This window comes from Panthera uncia (genome assembly GCF_023721935.1).
Source record: "Panthera uncia isolate 11264 chromosome A3 unlocalized genomic scaffold, Puncia_PCG_1.0 HiC_scaffold_11, whole genome shotgun sequence".
NCBI lineage: Eukaryota > Metazoa > Chordata > Mammalia > Carnivora > Felidae > Panthera > Panthera uncia.
Window position 1 is genome coordinate 81,205,320 of NW_026057578.1, and position 22,263 is coordinate 81,227,582.

At 40.1% G+C, this 22,263-nt stretch overlaps 1 non-coding gene across 1 annotated transcript; it reads right to left on the reverse strand.

Annotated features, from left to right (window-relative positions):
- Positions 1-15,129: 15,129 nt before the first annotated feature.
- LOC125937220 (U6 spliceosomal RNA) lies at positions 15,130-15,236 on the reverse strand. The gene has a single exon (XR_007462305.1). It is a non-coding gene; the product is annotated as a U6 spliceosomal RNA (small nuclear RNA).
- Positions 15,237-22,263: the final 7,027 nt, after the last annotated feature.

Consider the following 22,263-nt stretch of genomic DNA (forward strand, 5'->3'; position numbering starts at 1 on the left):
GGAGCATTATTCCTTTATTGTAGCATTTAGGTAGAAAAGAGAAAATGTCAAACATGTAGGATAAGACTTTCAATGATAAGTGCATATTTATTATTTAAAATATAGTAATATCACTTGTAGTACCACATCAGTTGTTAAAATATTGACATACTTCTCTCCTGGGTGGTAAATAGTTGCTTCCTTGAGTTTCCTGTGTGGCATGCTACCATGGCCTGCTTGGTCATTACCCCCAGGCTACCTGGTCCTTACTCCCCATGATCCTGAAATATTAGGAGGCCTCCAGCATCCTGCTATAGCTCTAAGACTGCTCTTCATTCCTGTAGAAAGTTTCTTATACCGTGTCACTTGTTAAATATCTCACATGTTGCCACCAGATAACTGTCAATGGTAATAATAGAGATGGCTTACTGCATGCCTACTGTGTGCCTGGGATCCCCTTGTAGACTTTGGAGTGAAGTGGCTGTGTCTTTCATCTTTAGGACCTGGCACACAACATTCAGTAAATATTTTCTCAGTAGTAAATAAATCATCTCCTCTGATCCCATGAGTCATATTTCAAGACAGGTGTTTTTTTGTTTTGTTTTGTTTAAAAAATTTTTAATGTTTATTTTCAAGAGACAGAGACAGAGCATGAGTGGGGGAGGGACATATATAGAGAGAGAAAGAGAGAGATACAGAATCCGAACCAAGCTCCATGCGCCGAGCTGTCAGCACAGAGCCTGAAGCAGGGCTCCAACTCATGAACCGTGAGATCGTGACCTGAGCTGAAGTTGGATGCTCAACTGACTGAGCCACCCAGGCATCCCCCCTCAAGGCAGGTGTTTTTAATTTCATTTTATAATTGCTAAAAATGAATCCTAAAGAGGCCAAATAACATTCCTGAGTCCATCTGAGAGAGTCGACCCAGGAGTATCGTTCCAGGACCAAAGATTCACCTCTCCTAATGAGTGTTATGTGATGTTCTGAAATTTGCCAGGTCCCTGCTAATTTGAATGGTCCCTATGTTTTAGGTAATTTGATTTGCAGCTTTCTGTGGAGGATGGATGGGAGATAGGGGAGTGTGTATGCAAAATGGGGCAGGAAGGGAGGGGCTGTGGATCCACAAGGGGCCCTAAGGTCATCATGAGATTAAAACACATACTCTTTGAGGTGCCTGGGTGGCTTTGTCTGTTGAGCGTCTGACTTCAGCTCAGATCATGATCTCATGGCTCGTGAGTTGGAGCCCCGCGCCAGGCTCTGTGCTGATAGCTTGGAGCCTGCTTCAGATTCTTTGTCTCCCTCTCTCTCTGCCCCTCCACTGCTTGCATTGTGTGTCTCTCTCTCAAAAATAAATAAACATTAAAAAAAATTTTTAAACACTTCCTCTTCCTCCCACATTGAAAGGCCCTTCTCTATAGGAGGTGGAGAAAAAAAGATCTCTGTAAGAAGAGGCTGCAAATCAGCCACTGTACCACCATACCTGCTGTCCCATTAGCCCTCTGGTAGATATAGAGAGAAGGGGGCATCCATTTCCCAGACATACTACTGGTTTCTAATTAAGGGAGTGACAGAGGACTGAGTGGAGACCTTCTTTGCCATGTGAAATAAAACCTGGGCAATTGGAGGAAGCTGCTCAGAACAGGGAACCTGGAGTTCCAAGGACAGCTGTCTGTGGCTTTTTAGTTTGTGTAAGCCTTTTGGTAGCTTGCCCTGGCTTATTTTTATCATCAGAATTTCACAGACATAGGGTGCAAAAGCCTGAGGCTATGTTTTAGTAATTACAGTTAATAAAGGGTAATAAAGTTATGTGTAACTGTCTCATTTTAGAACTTTTGTGCAGCTAGGCAAAGCTATCAGAAAGCTTTTTGTTAACCCATAATCATAGCTGTCTTTTATTTAGCACCTACTCTGTCCTGGGCTTTATGTATTTTGATCTCATGTAATCTTTACGACACCTTTATATGACAGTTATTTCTATTGTGGGAGATTGTATTTCAATTCTTCACTCCCTCTGGCTTTATAAAGACTTCATTAGAGGAGTGGTGATAGAGGGCATTTTCCTCCTACCTGACTTTAGATGGGGTTATGTGACTGCTTTGGCCAATGAGATCTTAACAGACATGACTTGACCAGGGACTTGAGATGTGCTTGTACACTTTGGCTTGCCCCTTTGTGCTTCTGTGGCTTGCTATGAGAAGAACATTACCTGGGCTGTTGCTATTCCAAGGAAAATAAGGAAATATGTAAGCCCTACCCACAGCCTAGAGCCATGTCCTGCTGACCCGAGCCAATCCCAATAGACCTACAACCACTGGCAGACCTGTGAGCAAGAGAATCAAAGCTTTTTAAGACTCTGAGATTTTGAGGTTGTTATGCAGCAAAAACTGACTAGCATACAATGCTAATTTCCAAGGATGGATGTTGAGGTTTAAAGAAGTTAATAAGCAGCTTGGCAGGAATCACTGAAATAGTACATAGAGGCTGGATTCAAACCATGGTGTACCTCATTTCAAAGCTGTACTTTTGTTTGGAAAAAATGCCCCATGTTGGAGCAAGCCTAAGGTTAAATAAGATAATTAATATATTAGAAGCACCTCCCTAAGCCTTACACCTAATGGATGGAGGGAAGGTCAGTGAGTTAGAGGATGGTTGTGAGAGGGAAGCTGGTCAGACCTCTGTTACCTCTTTGCTTTGAGAACATGGTTCTTTAACATAGGAGCAAGGATGCTGCTGGAGATATTTTAAGTTGCTGTGGCAACTGGAAACCTGGAGCATCACCTGGTGTCATCTGCTTCACAGCCCTATTAACTATGGTGCCTCTCCTAAGTCATAACAGGCTGAGTCTTCAGTGAATCTCTTTCCTGAATGTTTAATATACTAGAGGCTTATTGAGATTCTACATGGGGAGCCTCATTTTTCTTTTATTAATTGTAATGAGAGTTATTTTTGTTGTCTTAAATATAAAACTCCCTCTAGGGAGTTCTGGGCCCATTATAGACATGAAGAACCCAACATTCCTCTGTACTTATAACAAGCCTAGGAGGAAGGCAAAGCAGTTGCCACTTAATCAGAATTATAATGTAAGATGAAACTCCTGAAAGCTTTAAAATGGAAAACTCCAAATGAAACAAATTAAGAAGCTAAAGCTTGGCTGTTGTCAAATCAGCCCCATAGGGAAGAGCTCAGGACACATAAAGGAGAAAAGGAAAGGGAACTAGGATGAGACAGAAAATAGTGGTGGGGAGGGAGCCAAGAAGGATAAAGGGAGGTTCTGAAATCTAAAGACAAGCTCTGCTTGGTGGGCAGTTACTTTCATGGCTTGCTAATACACTGCTCCATTCAGGGGGTACCACAGGTGCATTTCTTCAGAGCTGTGGGCACATCCCCAGGATTGACCCTTATGTGAAGGGGTGATGATGAGAGTTGAAATTGCTTCCCAGTTGAGTAGCAGCCAGCCTTGCATTTTGTGTCCTCATACCAAGGGCAAATCTGCTTTGGGAACTTCTGCAGCTACTGTTCTTATCAGCCTCTTTTACCTAAATCATTTAAAATTAACTCTTTTCAGCCTGGATGCACTAATTCTGTGCATCCTAATTTAATCTTCTCTGAACTTCTCTCTATGTCTACCTTTTCCCAAGGACATACCAGAAAGAAGGTACATTTGCCCAAATAAACTAATGTGAGGCAGAAACCCTCAACAATAAAAACAGGATGGAGCATTTGCTTTATTTTATTTTCCATGAAAATCTGCATTTTATTTTGTTATTTTTTAAATATAATTTATTGTCATATTGGCTAAAATACAGTGTATAAAGTGTGTTGTTGGTTTTGGGGGTAGATTTCTGTGGTTCATCGCTTACATACAACACACAGTGCTCATCCCAACAAGTGCCCGCCTCAATGCTTTATATACTCTAGGTGGATTTTTCTGAGCCCTCCTTTTTCACATTCCTGCCAGTTGTTCTGGGACCTTTTCATAGCCCTTTGGCTCTTTAGAAGAGCACTCACGAATTTGAAATCCTCCAACAGTGGGCTTGGTTACAACTTTGGGACTAAACAGGAGTAGCTGGAAATACATTTTTGATGAGAATTGCTGAGCTTGCTACGTAGGGATCCTTCTTCTACCACCCAGTCTAGCCTGCACTGTGGGAAATATTAAGCAAGCATGGATTGTCTCTTCATCATCAACCTGCACAGCATGTTGGAGTGGAGGTGACATGATTGCAGTTAACCTCAAGTAATGGTTCTGAATGTTTCCATAAATTGTCCACATGTTCAAACTCCCTACCTTTCGCTGCAGCTAGTCTTACTTCCTGAAGCTTTGGCCATAAATCCACAATGGGGGTTGTCTTTTGGTTAATTTGGTTTTTTTTTTTTTTAACTTTTGGGTAGTTTTAATACTTCAACAGTCTCTTATTTGCAACCCAGACTCTTCTGCAAGGTGACTTGAGTTGGGGCTGTGATATACAATGCCACAATTTAAATTTGCTTGAGCAGCACCTTGAACCATTGATGTTTGCTTAAGTTCTATGTGTGGGTCAACATCTCTGTAAGAATATGGTTGGGTGAGGGGTCATTCCTGGAAAGCAACTCTACCTTGGTAACAGAGTCATTGATGGGAAAAACCCTTTAGACATTAGGTTGGTCTACGCCAGATGTTGCAAAAGCTTATTTGCCTTTGGCTCTCTCACAGCCACTTTCTGTGCTCCCTTCTGACCCCTTGATCTCATTTTCCTGAACTTTTGTTTTGCCTCCTGGTTACTGCTACTTCTCTGTTTGCCTTGTTTGCTCTTAAAGCCCATAAACCCAGAACACTTAATTCCTCATTTCTCATTCCTCCATGCTTCCATTGAAGCTCCTGTTAATCATTTTAGTTGATTATGCCTCAGGAAGGTCACTGTCCCCCCAACACACTTGGATTCTACCTCCGAGGTGGAGAAGTTTGGCTCTGTATGGATAGGTCAGGTTTGAGGGCATTCATCTGGTCTCATTTTCTAAGAGGTAGAGCCTTAACTGGAATGCAGTAAATAAGCCCATTTATGGCATCTACCCCAGTAGTCTTTGGAATGTAGCTCCTTCCTATGGCCAAGAGAGTTAAGGCAGGGGCTGTGTGGACTTGATATGTTTGGAGGAAGGCCTAGTAGTGTTCATCTGTCTGTTTCTCTTTCTCCCAGTATTGCCCGTTTTTTAAAAATGTTTTATCCTTTGGGAGACCAGAGGTAAGAGGTGTCCCTTTTCCACATGGAAGAAATGCCTCCCTTCCCACTCCCTTTAAAAAGCTAAGTGAAAACTAGGGTAAGATTGAGGAGAAAGAAAACTACTTCATCCTTTCTAGTCTGTCCAAGAGGAGTTTTGGCAGGCAGTAGAGCTCACCAGGGCTCAAGATATACCTTGGGATTTGGGACCAAAGCCGCAGTTGTTAATAAAGAGCAAATATTCTCACCATTGTCCTTTGTGCATGCAGGTTTCTGGACTACTCTCCACAGGGTGAGGAGGGACAGGTAAAAACCAGAATTCTGGGGTTCCTGCACCTCCCTGGACAAATGATTTAATTTTGAAGATCAGATATTTATGGTATCTGTCCATCTGTAACTCCGTCTCTTTACCTTCCTCACACTCATTGGAAATTTCTTACAGCAAACTTTTACAACTACACTACGATTGATTGAAGGTCCACCCCTGCAAATGCTATTTACATTTTAAATGGCAGTAATTAACCTTGATTTTTATTTTGTTTATTGGAGTCACAGTGCACAAGCAAGGGAATAATTAGGGGAAAGTCAGAATTCAGGCCACAATAACCTATTTTTTTTTCTTTCTTTATTTTTTAATTAATATTTAATTTACATCCAAATTAGTTAGCATATAGTGCAACAATGATTTCAGGAGTAGATTCCTTAATGCCCTTCACCCATTTAGCCCATCTCCTCTCCCACAATCCTTCCAGCAACCCTCTGTTTGTTCTGTGTATTTAAGAGTCTCTTATGTTTTGTTCTCCTCCCTGTTTTTATATTATTTTTTGCTTCCCTTCCCTTATGTTCATCTGTTTTGTGTCTTAAATTTCTCATAAGTGAAGTCACATGATATTTGTCTTTCTCTGACTAATTTTGCTTAGCTTAATACTCTCTAGTTCCATCCACATAGTTGAGAATGGCAAGATTTCATTCTTTTGGATTGCTGAGCAATACTTCATTGTATATGTATATACCACATCTTCTTTTTTCATCTGTCAATGGACATTGGGCTCTTTCCATACTTTGGCTATTATCACTAGCGCTGCTGCTATAAACATTGGGATGCACATGCACCTTTGAAACAGCACACCTGTATTCCTTGGATAAATACCTAGCAGTGCAGTTGCTGGGTCATAGGGTAGTTCTATTTTTAATTTTTTGAGGAACCTCCATACTCTTTTCCAGAGTGGCTGCACCAGTTTGCATTCCCACCAGCAGTGCAAAAGACTTCCTCTTTCTCTGCATCCTAGCCAACATCTGTTGCATGATAACCTCCTTTAGCATAAATTAAGTCATATGCCTATTTGCAGTACAGGGCTAGCACTTTGTTTTTGAACACCCAGATCATTGTGTTTTAAAACCTTGGGAAATAATCACCTTTAAATAAAATTCTGCCTGTTGGCCCTCTGACACACAGTATGATTTCATGAGGGAATCCTCATATAAAAGTGGAATGACTTGGACAGGGGCTGGGGGAATTTATCATCCTAACTTTCCTTAAGAGGGAAAGATCCTTTGGTACCAGAAGAAAGGCAGATTCTTCATTTGAATTTTAAGTCCTAATATCAGGGAGTTTTCAAAATGCCTAAAGAGTTTATCTTTGAAAGGCAAGCTGGGGTCTTTCCATTTTTAGGATGCTCCAGCAAATGAGGTTTACTGTTTTGAAATTTTTGTTGTCCTTGGTGAATAATTTTGAGTGGGCAAGCTATTTGAGTTTCTCATTTTTGGATAATCCTTTGAACTTCTTTTAACCCTTTATAAGTCTTTTTCTTTGGTCTAACCTAGGGTTCCTCAAATTTGTTAATATTGACATTTTGAGCCAAATAATTTGTTATTTTGGGTAGCTATGCTGTGCATTGTAGGAAGCTTAGCAGCATTCCTAGCCTGCATCCACTAGATGCCAGTAGCATATCCCCCACTCCCTGAGATGTGACAACCAAAAATGTTTATCACAATTATACCAAATTTTGACATTGCCAAATAGCCTCATTTGAGAACCATTTATTAGTGTCCTCTGAGGACTAACATAGGGAAGAGCTGTCTGTCTTACAAAGATATTTTGTGCTCTGATGGCATACTCCTGATCAACTGAAATGATGAGCTTCCGCCTCTCTTAGATGCCATTTTAAAATGGTACTGTTGCTATATGTAAGTGATGACTCATGGGAATCAACTCCTGAAGCCAAGACTACATGAATGTTAGCTAACTTGGTAATAAATTGAAATAAATAAAATGGTACTGTTGCAAGGAGTGCCTGGGTGGCTCAGTTGGGTAAGTGTCTGACTCTTGATTTCAGCTCAAATCATGATCCCAGGGTCATGGGATCAAGCCCTCTGTTGGGCTCCTTGCTGAGTGTGGAGCCTGCTTGGGATTCATTTTCTCTCTCTCTCTCTCTCTCTCTCTCTCTCTCTCTCTCAAACATAATTTTAAAAAATGGCAGTGTTGCAAACACTAAAACACCTACACAACACGGCAAAGTATTTGGGGAGCTCGTTTCTTTTGTTTACTCACACCTGGCACAGTACCGTGGGCAAAATTATTTAAGCACCTTAAGGAACAAGACATTAGTTATTCCCTAACAGCAATGCAGAGGGTAATATGGCTGAACACATGTCATATAATCAGATTTTTAAAACCAACTCATCAATTGATGATGATAATATACTTGGGCATTGCCCATGTTGTTAACCTTAGCAATCAAAATAAAGTAATCATGCTAATTACAACCCTCTCAAAACCCAGCGCAGTGTCCTTGTGCTTGAGAGGCAGGCCGTGCCACAATTGCTTCACAGGGCTCTGATATCCCATATAGGTTTAGTAGCTCATCATGGGGCCAGAGTAGTCACTCTGTCAGGGAAAGGAGAATTAGAGGTGAGTCCATGGGGAGACTGATGGTCTTTTCACTTAGGAATGGCCTTATACTCTGGAAATAGTTGCAAGTAGCTGGCGGGCCCGTTGGTCTGGAACCAGAGATTTAAGGTGCATCCAAGCCCAGTGAGCTGTGACTGTCCGAAGTGTTCTGGCTGACAGAGTCAGTCATCCACTAGAGCTGGATGGCTGAGAGGGCGTTAAAGGAAGACCTAGTAAATCCACAGTTATTGGAGACCTCTCTATTGGGAATTGAGGTGACGATGTGCAGACCTGCAGGGTAGCCACACTTTATTACCAAATATCTTGAACTGACAGCCAAGCTAAGTGAGTAAAATGTGGTAAATCTGAAACTAGTCATGGCAAAGAGAATCCTAGTTATTGAATCAGAAATGGCTATACCATCGGGTGTGAGAGCTTAGGAGAGCAATGAATGAAAATGTGGATAAGGGCAGAGAGCATTGTACTGCTTGAAAATGTAAAAATCTAACTAAATTCTGGTAGTTTTTAAAAACCATGACATCTAACAGTTGTTTGCAAGAATTACATTAATTATGGCCTTGAATTTCTCTCATAGCCTGACCTAATAAAAGACATCACACCTTCCAAATTTCCTACTCTGCAATAATTTAGGCTATTATGCATTGCCTCAATAGCCAAATGACATGACAGGTCTAAAATAATATGCATAAAGCATTTACTATTGGATTGTTACAGCAGAAGGAAAAATGACTTAAATTAATCCACATCATAGCAGTAAAGGGGTGAATAGGGTGAAATGTAGTAAAACAAAAGGACAGAAATTTGGCAAAGCCACCCAAAGCCTGGGAAGACTTGTGTGGTATAAAAATAACCATAGATCTGACAGACTAAACAATAAAATTCCTTAGCTAATTAGTATCTTACATTGAGTGACTTAAGTGAAGATAAGTTGATGGGTATAGTTGACAAATGCACACAAAAATTAAGTTGGTACTCAAAACATTACAGAAATAGAAGGAAATTCAAGATTTGAAAAATTAAGTATTTCCAGGAAAACCAAATAAAATGTTCATGGGCTTGACAATAGCACCAATTAGCTCTGAGTGTGTTCCTCAAATGTGTGTGATTGAATTGTTGGGAAATGTTTGTGAGGCTCTTGATACTGAATGGCTGAAGCATTGTGGTTGTGAGAGAACCAAATGGGGCAGATGAACCATGGAATTGTCAACCTATTGTCATATCTGAACAGGAGGTTACTGAAGCAATCCAAATAACAGTTCACTAGAAAGCAGCAGGTTCTGACTTGCAGATAATCTAGTCCAAGAAGCTCCCAATGACACATGACAGTATCGCAAGATGTTTCCTGCAAACACCACATCAGTCAGACATAAAGGTTGATTCATGACATCTGGAAACAGCTGCCTTTTACTGAAAGACAATGAAATTTCAAATTGTGTTAAATATAGCCTGCTCATATGCTTACCTGCCATCCACAAATCATTGGCAGACATTTGGGGCTGAGAAGATTTCCTCACATTGTCAGAAAAAATCAGCTCATGACTAATACACAGAAAGTATGTTATAATTTGGACAAGGAGGTAACAGCAGACCCCCAAAAGGTCAAGGACAGTGAAGCCAATCAGAACTGTCTGGAACTGTGATTATAGTTACTGAAGTGAGGGGTCTGGGGTTCCACATGAATGTACTAGCCTATAATGCTGCTTATTAATGGTTGTCTCTTTTGGGAGAGACCTGGACAGCCTGGGACCAGATCAATATCCATAGATATTACCCAGAAAACTGTGATTAACCTAATATATTCCTGTCTCCTCTACACCTTGATAACTGCTAATTATACATGGTACCTTTTTTTCCAGAGCTTAAACTTAGGAGTCAGGAATAACTGGGTTCAAATGTGAGCTTTTAAGTGTGATGTTCCTAAGATACTATGCTTCACTAAGTCCCATTGCTTTCATCTTTAAAATGGGGATGACAATGGTACCAGCATTTTTGGATTGTTGTAAGGATTGGATCAGATTAAAATTAGATAATGCATATAGAATGCTTTTTAGCAGCTAAAATTTAAAATCTAGCTGGGGGATTTTTAATAATTTCCTGAAACTTGCATGTCCTTTCTGTAGAGAGTGGAGAAACTTCTGTAGGTGGTGGACTGGTGCTGAGGCTGAGTCCAATGATTAAGAATAGAAATTGGCTGAGTTGCCAGGTTCAGTGGTCAGAGTGAGTGCCAGTCATCAGCGTGAGTAATAGACGAAAAGGACAGTGTTGGGGTCAGGCCAAGGAGGATCGAGGGGTAACAGCATGGACAGGGATGAATGAAGCAGAGATTGAGTGCTGGGAAGTCAAGATTGGGATAGGAAGTGGAGTGTAAGATGGGAAAAAAACTTGAATCCAGGAAGAAGGGAAGGGTGTCAAGATCTTGTGCTTACTCAGTGATGGTAGCGTGGCACAGAAGTGGTTAGTGGGCTCAAAGTGCATGATTGAAGAAGATAATGCAAGTCCTAAGGTTTGCCTTTCACAAATCTATATACCATTTGATGGGTTCCTAATAATAGTGTTTGCTATATAGAGATTATTTGGAAAATTGTCACACCTTTCATTCTTGAGACATCTTCATCCTAATCTAAGTGTGCTGATAATGTTGTGAAACCTGATCAGTTGGCTTTTTGTTTTTCCTAGATAGTCAGTGTGGCAGAGACTGCTAGATGCTCACCAAACTAATTTCTTCTTCTTCTTCCTGAGCATATGGTTAAAATATGTTTCCCAGCCTCCCATTGGTGGCCATGTAACTGTGTTCTAGCCAAAGCCAGGTGAGGAGAAAGTGCTGTGCACCACTTCCAGGCCTGGCCCATAAAATCCTTCTATGCACATCTTTCATGCTCCCTTCTCTGGTTTGCTAGAATGACAATGACTTTTCTGGTGGCTTTGGAGGCCACATGTTGAAGATAATAGAACCTGAGTATGGAAGGAGCAGCAGGCCCTTGTTTCACTGCTTGGGGGATAGCCACTCATCCAGGAGTGCTTAATTGAATTGTTACATGAGTTTACTATTCCAGGCCAGTGAAATGTTGGGGTCAATTTGCTACATCAGTTAATGTTACCTTTAAGTCCTATGGCTACCGAATGAAGATACTGGGTTTTGATGAGCTCATAAATAATATTCCCGTCTTTTTTGCCTGAATTCAGAAACAAATGGTAGGTCCAACATAAGAGCCAGTCAGATGGAAACCAAATGTTTAACTGTAATCATTTAACTGGGCTTGCTAATGTGCTCTGCTTTCCTTACCCACACCTCCAGTTTAGACCCTGGGATTGCCCACTTAAAGCAAAGTTAACATTTTTAAAGCAGATGTACTTATTTAGGATTGAAGCCTCACTCTGGTCCCAGGAGGAGGAGAGGAAAAGAGACCAAATTTTTAGGGTTCATGGTTCTCTTATAACTTAGAAGTGTGGACCAATAGTTTTACTTTCAATCTGTGGACTGTTTATGAGTAAGGGGTGGTGGCCAGTTAGACCAGGAGTATTACTATAGCAGATATCTCTCTCTACATGTCAACCTAAGGATTGAACCATATCTGTAAACCACACATGCTCTAATGGGCATAACATATGCTCCTTTTGAACCTCATTTTACCACCATGGCCTTTTCATGAATACCTTTTTTTTTAATGTTTATTTTTGACAGAGAGCGAGAGTGCGCGAGCATGAGTGTGGGAGGGACAGAGAGAGGGAGACACAGAGCTTGAAGCAGGTTCCAGACTCCTTGCTGTCAGCACAGAGCCCGACGTGGGGCTTAAACTCACCAACTGTGAGATTGTGACCTGAGTCAAAGTCGGACACTTGACTGAGCCACCCAGGCATCCCCCACCCCCATGAATATTTTTAAACCATCCAGAAACACTCCTCTGGCTTTTGTGTCCTGTCAGTCTCCATTTGGGAAAGTCATTCCCTTTACTTATTTATTTATTTTAATGTTTATTTGAGAGAGAGAGGGGTGGGGTGGAGAGTGCACTAGAGCATGTGTGCAAGCTGGGGAGGGGCAGAGAGAGAAAGGGGGACAGAGGATCCAAAGCAGGTTCCATACTGACATCACTGTGCCTGATGGGGCCTCAAACTCACAACCATGAGATCATGACCTGAGCCAAACTCAGATGCTTAACTGACTGAGCCACCTGGGTACCCAAGTCATTCCCTTTATTGACCAGGCTGGCATGTGAGGAATGTTTGTAGAGCAGTGAGGAAGGACACAAACCTCTAGCTTGTCAGGTGAGCTGAATCGCTGAATCAGTGTTCAGAAATTAGGAGGCAGCATGTTCAGGTAGGTTACCTTTAGTTTTCCGTATCTGTATGACTTGGGTGCCAATGGATTTTGTTACTGTCCTGTGGAACATTTTCCATCATGGTTATGATTGATTTGGATCATCATGCCAATTGCTTGTGTGCAAATTGACTATTAATAAGGCTCCAGAGTCAGAATAGGTGATGAGATGTGTCACCCAGTCACATAAAAGAATGCAAATTTGATCTCTTAACACTTATTAGAGGATCTGTCAGTTTATAAATCCTCTGGTTCTTTGTTTTGTTGCCAAATGGAATGAAGCATTATTACAGCTTTCAGCTGGAGAAAGTACCTTCAAATTAAAGGCTATACTCCTAAAGCAGTGACTATTTAAAGGAGACTTGCTTGGTCTATTTTTTTTTTGTTTTTTTTCCCTGGTTTTATTGAGAAATAATTGACATACATCACTGTATATGTTTAAGACATACAGCATGATGTTTTGATTTACATCTGGTGGGAAATGCTTACCACAATAGGTTCAGCTAACCTCCATCTTCTCATATACAGTAAAAAGAGAGTAAAAGAATAAAGGAAAAACAAATTTTCTCTTTGTGATGAGAACTCTTAAGATCTACTCTTTTAACAGCTTTCCTGTGTATCATACAGCAGTGTTAGCTGTAGTCATCATGTTGTAAATTACATCTCTAGTGCTTATTTATTTTAGGATTGGAAGACCACCTTCCTTCAGTTCTCCCTTCCCCCACCCCCTGCCTCTGGTAACTGCAAGTCTTATCTCTTTTTCTGTGATCATATAGTATTTGTCTTTCTGTTTCTGAATTATTCAGTTAGCATAATGCCTTCAGGGTCCATCCATGTTGTTGCAAGTGGTAGGATTTCCTCATTTTTTTATGGCTGAATAATGTTCTATTATATATATAATATTACATTTCAATATAATATTCCACTATACCTATATATACACACATGTATAGTGGAATATAATATATACTATATACAATATAGTATATGTTATATACTATATACAATATAGTATATGTAATATACTATATTGTGATATAATAATATATTCCACAACTTCTTTATACATTCATCATCAATGGATACTTAAATTGTTTCCATGTCTTGGCTATTGTAAATATTGTTGCTATAGACATGGAGGCACAGATACCTTTTCAAGTTAGTGTTTTCCTTAGCTTTGGATATGTTGCCAGAAGTATAATTGCTGGATCATATGGTAGTTCTATTTTTAATTTTTTGAGGACCTTCTATACTGTTTTCCATGGTGGCTGCATCAGTTTACAATGCCACCAGCAGTGTCCAGTGTTCATTTTTCTCTACATCCTCACCAGCATTTGTTATCTCTCTTTGATGATGGGATTCTAACAGGTGGGAGTGATATCTCATTTTGGTTTTAGTTTGCATTGCCCTAATGACTAGTGATGTCGAGCAACTTTTCAGGTACTTGTCGGCCATTCATATGATCTTTGGAGAAATGTATGTTTAGCTCCTTTGCCTATTTTTTTTTTTGAAAATTAAATTTTTCTGTTTTATTTTTGATTAGTCAACTGGGTTTTGGGTTTTCATTAGAGAATGGAGAAGTTATTACTGCCTCTTGTGGCTTGAATTCCATATACATTACATAAGTCTAAACTGTAATCAAGGCAAAGTCTTTTTTTTTTTTTCTAACAATTTCCTCAGAAAGTTGGGTGACGTTAAATGCCATTTTAAAATTTGTTAATTGGGGTGCCTGGGTGTCTCAGTCAGTTGAGCATCCGGCTTCGGCTCAGGTCATTATCTCACAATTTGTGAGTTCGAGCCCCACGTCGGGCTCTGTACTGACATTTCGGAGCCTGGAGCCTGCTTCAGATTCTGTGTCTCCTTCTCTCTCTGTCCCTCCCCCACTTGTGCTCTGTCTCTCTCTATCAAAAATAAATAAAATATAAAAAACATAAAATTTCATTTTTTTATTAACTTTTTTTTTTAATTTTTAAAAATTTATATCCAAATTAGTTAGCATATAGTACAACAATGATTTCAGGAGTAGATTCCTTAGTGCCCCTTACCCATTTAAACTCATCCCCCCTCTCACAACCCCTCCCATAACCCTCAGTTTGTTGTCCATATTTATGAGTCTCTTCTGTTTTGTCCCCCTCCCTGTTTTTGTATTATTTTTGTTTCCCTTCCCTTATGTTCATCTGTTTTGTCTCTTAAAGTCCTCATGAGTGAAGTCATATGATTTTTGTCTTTCTCTGATTAACTTAGCTTAGCATAATACCCTCCAGTTCCATCCATGTAGTTGCAAATGGCAAGATTTCATTCTTTTTGATTGCCAAGTAATACTCCAGTGTGTGTGTGTGTGTGTGTGTGTGTGTGTGTATGTGTGTGTGTATACACACACACACACACACACACACACACACACCACATCTTCTTTATCCATTCATCCATAGATGGACATTTGGGCTCTTTCCATACTTTGGCTATTGTTGATGGTGCTGCTATAAACATGGGGGTGCATGTGTCCCTTCGAAACAGCACACCTGTATCCCTTGGATAAATGCCTAGTAATGCAATTGCTGAGTCGTAGGATAGTTCTAGTTTTAGTTTTTTGTTTTTGTTTTTGTTTTTTTGGTAGTTTTATGGTTTTATTAACACAAATATGATGTGCACATAAACTGTCTATTCATTTTCTTCGCTGCGCAGTCTGGCATTGGGATTCGTGACTCTGATGGCCAGCTGGGCTGCTCAAAAATATGGAACGCTTCACGAATTTGCGTGTCATCCTTGCGCAGGGGCCATGCTAATCTTCTCTGTATCGTTCCAATTTTAGTATATGTGCTGCCGAAGCGAGCACTAGTTTTAGTTTTTTGAGGAAACTCCATACTGTTTTCCAGAGTGGCTGCACCAGCTTGTATTCTCATCCTTTGCCCATTTTTAATTAGATTATTTGTTTTTTGGCTATTGAGTTACAGGAGTTTTTATATGTTTTAGATATTCTTTTTTTAAATTTTTTAAAATGTTTATTTTTGAGAGAGAGAGACAGAGACAGAGTGTGAGGAAGGAGCAGAGAAAGAGGGGTGCAGAGAATCTGAAGCAGGCTCCAGGCTCTGAGCTGTCAGCACAGAGCCCAATGTGGGGCTTGAACTCTGGTGCTGTGAGATCATGCCCTGAGCTGAAGTCAGACACTTAACTGACTGAGCCACCCAGGTGCCCCAATATATGTTTTAGATATTATTAACCCCTTGTCAGATACATGGTTTGCAGATGGTTTTTCCCATTCTGTAGTCTGCCTTTTCAGTTTGGTGATGGTTCCTTTAGATGTGCAGAAGCTTTTTGGTTTGATATAGTTCCATGTTTTTATTTGAATTTTGTTGCTAATGCTTTAGGTGTCATATCCAAAAATCCATTACCAAGACTCATGTAAAGGGGTTTTGTTCTTGTGTTTTCTTTTAAGAGTGTCATGGTTTTAGTTCTCACATTTAAGTCTTTAACGCACTTCAATTTAATTTTTGTTGGTGTAATATAAGGTTCCGGTTTTATTCTTTTACATGTGAATGTCGAACTGTTTGGAATAGACTTAAAACAGACTGCTTGAAGAGTGAATCCACAAAGAATAAAACTAAACAGCACTGACTTTGGGTTTAAGATCAGACATCAGGGCCAATATCACTTCATAAGCCATTTGCTGTGCATGGGTAACTTTGAGCTCTCTGCCAACTCAAAAGCACAGTGATGTAGCTATTAAGGAGAATACGAAACTTGGAGATGATGTACATTTGGAGTATGATATCAATGAATGCAAGTCAGTCTACATGATGGAAAGAGATTCTATTCTGATGGCTGGATCATGGTCAGGAAATTGAAATCTTTTGAGCTTATGGGACTAATGGGGAACTAATCAAGATCTGGGATGTGCCAGTATTTCAGAAGAACTGGTCACCTAGAAATAAAAGAGAAACAGATTTAAAATTTCAAGACTTCTTCCCATTTAAATGAAAAGATACCTTAAATTCTGTAAAGTTCTATGTGCTAGTTAATAAGCTGTTACATTAGTTTTACAACGATCCAGGCAGGTAGAGAAGAAAGGGGAATATATTCAGCATATGTAAGGAACAAGATGTGGGCCATTGTTGTGTGACAGTACTTAATGGGGAGGACAGAAAAGACCAAATGACACAATGCAGACCTCCAGGTCCCCAGGCGCTGTCAGAGAGTACTGGGAAAATGATCTGAATTGACTCTATGAGTAGCAAGGAGAAGGATTCTTTTGTCCTACAGGAAAGAGAGTTGGTGAAAGTCTACAATTCATTTTCTGCACAGATTGCAAAACTGCTGATTAAAATCAAACAAACATTTAGAAATTGACCTGTACACATGTCCACAGAACTGTGGTCGGGGTCTGGTAATACAAAAGCAGCACTGACCTCTTCCCCACAATTTTATAGGTGAGTCAGGTTTAGAAATAGAAGGTACGCAAAAATTTTTTAATTTTTTAATGTTTATTTGAAAGAGCGAGAGAGAGAGCAAAGAAAGTGCAGAGAGATAGGGAGACACAGAATTCGAAGCAGGCTTCAGGCTCTGAGTTATCAGCACAGAGCCCGACGTGGGACTCAAACCCCACGGACTGAGAGATCATGACCTGAGCCAAAGTCGGCCGCTGACTGAGCCACACAGGAGCCCCTCAAATGTTTTTTATTAGCTAACTAAACACTGGTTAAGATGAGCCAAAAATGGTAGTTCACAGTCAAGTGTTGGTTATAGGAAATCAAAATAGTATAGTGTGGAAAACATTGGGCTGATATAATTGGATGCAGGAGTACAGTAGCTAATGAGAATTATGCTTGGAATTAGAGGAGTACATCACTTTTTTAACACAAGACAGTCTATACAAGAGAGATTCTAACTGGGTCAGTAAGTGCACTAGAATGTAAAACGATATTTATAATAGCACAAGGCATGAGGAGACTGTACATTGAAACTATATCCACATATTTGGACTAGTAGAACATAGAGTTTCTTGTTTATTTTTAAAAACTATGAAAGTGGATATTATTCCTGTTCACTAAACAGAAATGTCCTAAGGACATACATAAGAAGATAAGAAAGATGGGTCAAACTGAGACAAATTTGAAGATTGAAGTTCACAAGTCAGGCAATTCATTAATCTGGCTACTAGGTTGACCATGGTGAGCCTCTTTGCCTTGGACACTGATTAGAAATCCATGCAGTGTTGTCTCTTAACCACAGACAAGAGTCACTCTTGATATGTTAAAGCCATGCTTCACACATTATTTCAGAGGGCTGTAATTCTAGATGTCTGACACAGTTGGGATATTAGGAAGCTCAAAAACAGCTCAATATAGCTCAAATCCATTTTGTTATAAAGTGATTCATGAAACCAGATAAATCTGAGATATATAAATATTAAATAATAATAGAACCTAGAATTTATAGGACACCTGCTCTCCCAGGAGTATGAAATGTTTTCACACATACTCTATTTGACTTAGGTTGATATCCTCTCTACGAGGTAATGCAGGGAAGCGGAATCATTCCCATTTGAGAGAGAGAAGAACTGAGAGAGGTGAGGCGATTTAGCCGGCATCTGAGTATCAGAACTAGAGGTTTCAGTTCATCTGCCACCTTCCCACAAATGCTAATGGTCCAGATTCTAGTGGATTATTCTAGGAACACCAAAAACACTGTAGATGGCTGAGTTTTCATCTGCTTCCTCATACTGTTGTAATGTCTCTGCCAGTTGTATGTCCTTTGACTTGAAGATTTCCCGTATCTCTGTGTGAGAAATAGAAAATTAAGGAGCTTCTTTGGAAATCAAGGAAATCATTGCTGTTTTGTGGAAGGGAGCAGAACTTGGCTAATTGCTGCTGGACTACTTTGAAAATGTTGAAAAATCAGTAGCAAAGACTTAGTTAAAGCTTACAAGAAATAAATGCAGGGTGATAAGCCACCTGCCATGGCTAGGGGTGCTGGGGCAGTAAATCCAGGAGGTGGTTTTCATGTGCAGTGTATAATTTGGGCCCTGACAGAGCTTGGATGAGGAATAGGCCTATATAACTATTGATCCACAGAGCTATCAGGGACATCATTTAACTTGATGGCTTGTGTTGGTCCCTTAGGATGTGGAGTCAGCTTTAACCTGCAAGGAAAAAAAAAATTAAAGGTAAATGAAAGGAATAGACAGGAAAACCATGGAGAATCTTCCATACTCTCCCTTTAAATAAGAAACATTTCCAAATGACCCCGTTGTATTCAGCTGTCCTGGTAAGTGTTGGTTTATTTCATTCATTCAGTTACCTAATTGACAAATGCTGATCATTTAACATTACGTTACACATTTACAAATATAATCCCACCTAGTTTTCAGCAGTAATTGCAGCCACAGAGACAAAAGGAGATAAGCGACCACTGGCCACAGTCAGGCACAAACACAAGCCAGTGTGAGACTCCAGGGGGGATATGGGATGCTGCCATCCAGCAGGTGGGGTTGGTTGCCAGTCAAACATAGAGGTATCTCCTTTCATTGAGACTTTGCTGTGCCTGGAATTGCAGAAGCTGGTGTGTTTTAAGCCTTTGATCCAGCCCTGCCGTTCCTTTAGATCATCCAGTATATTCCTGAGCTGTGAATCTGTCCCCACATTTAACCCATCTCTGATATATTTGCTTTCTTCTGGCCCCTTTTGCGTTTTCTTCATTCTACTTTCCAACTCATTTGCCCTTTTGCTGGTTTCTTATCCCCTGGCTGAGTTAACTGCTGATGGCCTTGCTTCATCCTGTTGACCTAATTGTCTGGCACCACCGCTCTAGTTTTGGCCTTTTACCTCCTTCTTTGACTATGGTTCAGACTGTCCTTCCCAGTTATATTGCTTTCAGCTGCCTTTGGTAAACATTCCATTTGGTCGTGGCCACGTTCTGGAAACTTAAACCTCAGTATAGGCTTTCAAGTCGGTATTGCTTCCTCTGACTTCACATCATGCTAAAGGGATACAACCACACGTGTTAAAGGCTAAAAGATAAAAATCCTAATGCAAATTCATTACTAATGTTTTTTTCATTTCTACCATTAACTTGAATAATTTTTTTGTAGTTAGCTCACAGTTGTTACTCACTGTTGGTGACAAGATGCTTGCGTGTCATACCTATTAACATACACACCTTCCTTTCAGACCCAAGGTCCTTGAAGGTGGGGATAGTCTCTTGTAAAATTTATTATTCCTTTAAAGTGCACACTCTCTCATTTTAAGTTTTTATTTTAATTCCAGTTAGTTAACACAGTGTTATATTAGTTTCAGGTATACAATATAGCAATTCAATTTCATACATCACCTGGTGCTCATCATGACTAGTAAGGTGCACTCTTGATTATTTCAGATTGTTTAATTGAAAGAATTTGTGAATTGAAAGAAAAATGTTTTATGTGTTACATCTTATAAAAAGGGAAACCTCTACTTTTTTAGGTCCCCTATATCCATGTTCTTTCACTTTTTCATCCAAGTCCCTGACCTTCATTACTTTTCTTCTCACCTTGTCCTCAGCACTCATAGTGTGGTATGTTTTCAGGTGTGGTGTTAGCAGCCTTCTCAGCCCACACAACTTCTCTCATGATTTCCTGATCTAGAGATTGGGCCCATACCTTCCTCCTTTTCTATCCAGATGCCTGCTGGATATCTCTACTTGATTATCATAAATGAGTTTCCAGTAAAAAATATCAAACCTATACTCATCAACTTCTCCTTTCTAAGCCTGATCATCTGCCTGTGTTCTTACTTTCAAATTTTACCTATGTCTCCCTTCCCACCTTCAGCTAATATGGCCTCCTCCCTGGCCTTCTTGGCTTCAGTTCTGTCCCCCTTATCTGCACTATACACAATATATGATCGGAGTTGAACAAATGTTGAATTAATGAATGAATAAATCAATATGTTGAAGGCAAGTAGAGAACAAAGCCTTGGGGGTGAATACAAACAAAATGTGAACAGTTACAGTTCAACTAAGTGTGGTAAGCACATTTCTGTTCCATTTCAAACTACAGTCTGATAGTACTGATTGTCTGGAGCACTGTGTTTTAGGAATACCAGACTAAGGTAGGCTTCAGAAGATTACAGTGGTTGAATAGGAGGGCATAGAAGAACACTGCAGCCCTCTTGCCAGGAATTTACCACTTCTCTTTAGGCAATAGGATTTCTTCCAATATATAGAGTAGTGTGAAGAATGACACTGAAAAGTATCACAGATAATTGTGTATAGGATGGATTGTGTTGGAGGAAGGCTAGAGCTCCTCTGTGAGTATGTGTATCAGGGTGTATGTCCTTATTGGATACAAATGGAAAGAATTCCTTCATCTTGATTCCTGTAGTGCACAATTTTCACATGTCTGTATTCCAGTTAGCTCTATCATTCCTCAGTTCCTGGAAGGTGGGCATCTTATTTCTGAACATTTTTTAATGAACGCTTTCTTGTGGTGTTCCCTCTTCACTTAGTAGGTGACTTTAGGATCAGTGACTCAGGTGGACTGCCCTCCAGTGGATTCTCCTAAAAGGCTTTCCAAAGCTTCCAAAGCTCCTTAAAGTTGTATCCCCCAGAACTGGTAGCAAGTGGGTGTTTGCTGATAGGTGTAAACAGAGATCATGAATATTATCAGAGGTTACCCATGCATCCTGAGGCCAGAAGTTGTGCTGCAGCATAGAGTCCAAATGGTCTCACATGTCAGGAAGTATGTACTTTTACACATTTTTACTATATGCACAGAGGCACAACACATTGTATTTGCATAGTAGCTCTGCCAGAGCATTTGGGCTGTGTATGAACAGAGTCATAAAATGTTGCTGAAACACAGGAGAAATGAACACCAAAGCTTGATTTTCCTCCTCTTCCCATACCCTTAACTTTAGAAACCATTTCAATTGTACAGTACCCTGGCACACACCTAGTTAATATTGGCGGGAATAAGGGGCCTGTATGGTGGTTGAACAATAGAAAAGCAAGGCTGATGTTCCTTGGGGCTCTGGTAACTGTTTCTCATCTCTAAGATTTATAGAACTTTACCTGTTTAATATTTACACTGGAAAATATGAGGAGCCAAACAAGCTCCAGATTACAGAATTGTGGTTTGCTGCTGGTTGAAGGTAAAATAAGGTAAAACTAAGAACAGTCATCTGAGATTGACATGGGAGTATACTGGTGGCCTGAAAGCATGTGACTACAGAGTACGTATATTTGATTTGACAAAGGGTTGAGTATACCCTATGCCATCTTGGTATGTAGGCAGTAAAGGCCAGACATCTATTGTTTTCCTTCTGAAATTGCCAATTTGGAGATGAACACAATTCTACACACCTCAACATAATATTGAGGTAACTGTAATTGGAATAGAAGTTAGGAGATAAAAATTCTCGCCCAGATGCTGCTGTGCTACTAATTTGTTTAGGATAAATCACTTAGTATCTCAATGTATCTGTGTCCTCATCTGTAAGGTGAGTATAGTCCTACTCTACATACTTCACCTCATTGTTATAGGGATGAGATGAGCTTTGCCTGTGAATGGGCAATACATGTTGAGATGAAGCTAGCCAAGAGAACCTCCAAGTATGTGAGTGGAAAGCTATGAGGTACCTTAGTGGTACAAATGGAAGACATGAGGAAATGGGGGCAGCTGGATAAACCAGTGTGTGCATAGGGCATGCAGAATATGGCACAAACAAACAATTGCCTGTTAGAAGAATGCATATACTTGCCCAACAATATTTCTTTCAGTGAGTCCACCATCCACACACGCCATATTCTTATACATCAGCACAGGGAATTAGGAGATACTCAATGCAGTTGGTGGCCAGACTTGCCTGATTTCCTCCCATTCCAATCCA